Genomic DNA, 3,710 nt, shown 5'->3' on the forward strand with positions numbered 1-3,710 from the left:
CCCGCCTCCTACACACACCCACATACACACTAGATTGCATGCATAAGCCTCAGTTGAAGCACATGTCTTGCAAGAAAATACCCTCCTCAAAATCCACTCCACCTCTCCTCCTGGCTAGTATAACAACAACTTGTATTCAAACATAAGCATAACCCAACTTGGAAATTACTGACCTTACTAAAAGATAAAGGAATTATTCACTAAAGAATCTGCAGGACGTGGCAAGTAGGTTCCACCAGGAACTCAGAGAATACGCCTGGGAATGAGACCTGAGAGTACTAAACTAGAGTAGGATATATAGCTAAATAATGGAGTTCAGTGATTGGGGATGGTCTCCCAGGACTTAGAAACAATACACTTGCAACCTCAAGGAGGTCCTAATGAGGTGAAGGTGCTAAAACTGCCTTGGCATTGTTGGCAAATGGAATGAAAGGCTCACAGATATAGCATACAGAATGGATCTATTATGTAAGACTCAAGAACATCAAATGACTATGTTCACCAGGAGGACAAGTAGAACACACCTTGCACTAACACCTAAAGAAATGTACCAGTAAAGAGGGCACAACATCATTGAGAAGCTCAGTAATTGCTGTCTTCTGCTGGACAGGATTGATGGCAGGGATGGTGTTAAAGAACTGGGATCTCTAATGACAATTGATATAATAGGATTCTAGAACTAGTCTCTATAAATTTAAGAAGACTGAAATTGTACTAAGCCTATTCTCTGACTACAATGGTATGAAACTAAAAATTAACTGCAAAACAAATCTTGGAAAAACCACAAAATGTGGAGATTAAACAACATGCTACTGAACAACTACTGAGTCAAAGAAGAAATAAGAGATCAAAAGATACATAGAGACAAATGAGAATGACAATATGACATATCAAAATTTTTAGGATACATCAAATCAGCACTAAAAGAGGAAAGATTATAGCATTCCAGGCCTACCTCAAGAAACAAGAAAACTTTCAAATAAATGATCTAACATTTCACCTTAAAGAATTAGAAAAAGAACAAATGAAGACCAAAGTCAGTAAAAGAAAATAATAAAAATTAGAGAACTAAATGAAATAGAAAACAAAAAGATAACAGAAAAAAAATTAATGTAACAAATAGCTGGTTCTTTGAAGAGATAAATAAAAATTGACAACACTGGCTAGACTCCCTAAGGAAAGAAGACAAAAGACTCACTCATAAATGAAAGAGGAGACGTTACAACAGAAGCCACGGAAATACAAAAGATTATACAAAAATACTGTCAAAGGCTATATGCCACCGAATTTGATAACCTAAAAGAAATAAACAACTTCTTAGAATTATACAACCTTCCTACACTGAACAATGAGGAACTGGAAAACTTAACAGACAAATCAACAGTAAGGAAACTGAAATGGTCATCAGAAACCTCCGTTAAAACAAAAGTCCAGGACCAGATGTCTTCACTTGTGAATTCTACCAAATATTTAAAGAAGATTTAATACTTAACCTTCTCAAACTCTTCCAAAAAGATTGAAGAAGAGGGAATACTTAACTTATTTTATGAGTCCAACATCATCCTGATACCAAAACCTGGCAAAGATGACACAAAAAAAGAAAATTACAACCAATATCTCTGATTGGGAAAAGATATTCACTAATGATACATCTGATAAAAGGCTAATATCCAAAATATATAAAGAACTCATGGAACTCAACAACAAAAAAACCAAACTATTCAATTAAAAAACGGGCAAAAATCCTGAACAGATACTTCTCCAGAGAGGAAATACAGATGGCCAATAGACATATGAAAAGATGCTCAATTGTCAGAGAAATGCAAATTAAAACCACAGTGAGATATCACCGCATACCTGTCAGAATGGCTATCATTGATAAATCAAAAACAAGTATTGGCAAGGATGTGGAGAAAAGAGAACCATTACACACTGTTGATGGGATTGCAAACTGGTATAGCCACTATGGAAAATAGTCTGGAGTTTTCTCAAAAAATTAAAATGAATTTACCTTTTGACCCAGCAATTGCACTTCTGGGTATTTATCCAAAGAAAACCAAAATGATAATTTGTAAAGATCTATGCACCCCTATGTTCACAGCAGCACAATTTACAATAGCCAAGATATGGAAACAAGTTAAATGCCCATCAACAGACAAATGGATAAAGAAGTTATGGTTCATATATACAATGGAATATTACTTGGCCATAAAAAAATCTTACCATTTGTAATGACATGGATAGACCTAGAGGTTGTTATGCTGAGTGAAATAAGTCAGATACAGAAAGATAAATACCATATGATTTCACTTACATGTGGACTCTAAGGAACAAAAAGAAGAAACTCATCAAAAACAGACTTACAAATATAGAGGACAATTTGGTGACGGCCAAAGGGGAGGGGGGTTGGGGGACTGGGATAATGGAGTTAAAGAAGCACAAATTAGTAGTTAATAGATGGTTATGGCATAAGGAATGCAGTTAGCATTAATGTATTGGCTAGGTGGAGAGCCAGAGGAGAGAAAGTGCAATTAGGGGGATCACTTTATAAACTATATAAATGTGTAACCAATGTACTGTATAATTGAAACTAAAAAAAAAAAAAAGAATAGGGCTACCATATGACCCAATAATCCCTCTTCTGGTTATCTATCCAAAAAATTTGAAAACATTTATTCATAAAGGTATATGTACCCCAATACCCCAACGTTCATTGCAGCATTATTCACAATAGCCAAGACATGGAAACAACCTAAGAGTACTTCAATGGATGACTGGATAAAGAAGATATGGTACATATATACAATGGAATACTATTCAGCCTTAAAAAGAAATATTGCTATTTGTGAAAACATGGATGGATCTTGAGGGTATCATGCTAAGTGAAATAAGTCAGATGAAAAGGAAAAGAACCATATCATTTCACTCAGATATGGGATATAAAACAGAAAATAACAAACAAACAAAAACAACAGACAAACTTATAGGCACAGATAATAGTATAGTGGTTACCAGAGGTAAAAGGAAGGTGGGTAAAGGACGAAGAGGGTAAAGAGTGTCAAATATATAGTGATAAAAGGGGACTAGACTTTGGGAGATGAGTACATAATGCAATATACAGATGATACGTTATAGAATTGTATACAAATTGGACAATCTGAAGAAATGGATAAATTCCCAGAAATATACAATCTTCAAAGACTGAATCAAGAAGAAACAGAAAATCTGAACAGACCAATTACTACTAACAAAATCAAATCAGTAATCAAAAATCTCCCAAAAAACAAAAGTCCTGGACTAGATGACTTCATAGATGAATTTTACCAAACATTCAAAGAAGAATTAATACCTATCCTTACCAAACTATTCCAAAAAATTATAGAGGATGGAAGGCTCCCAAGCTCATTTTACTACTATTGCAGTAGGGGCCCTAAATACCCCACTGTCGGATATGGACAGATCATCCAAACAGAAAATCAATAAGGAAATAACATCCTTAAATGACACATTAGACCAACTAGACATAATGACATTTACAGAGCCTTCTATCCCAAAACAGCTGCTTATACATTCTTCTCTAGTGCACATGGAACATTCTCAAGGATTGACCATATACTGGGACACAGAGATAGCCTCAACAAATATAAGAAGGTTGAAATCATACCAGCCATATGCTCTGATCATAATGCTTTGAAGCTGGAGATCAACTG

This window comes from Pteropus vampyrus, unplaced genomic scaffold, assembly GCF_000151845.1.
Source record: "Pteropus vampyrus isolate Shadow unplaced genomic scaffold, Pvam_2.0 Scaffold739, whole genome shotgun sequence".
Classification (NCBI taxonomy): Eukaryota; Metazoa; Chordata; class Mammalia; order Chiroptera; family Pteropodidae; genus Pteropus; species Pteropus vampyrus.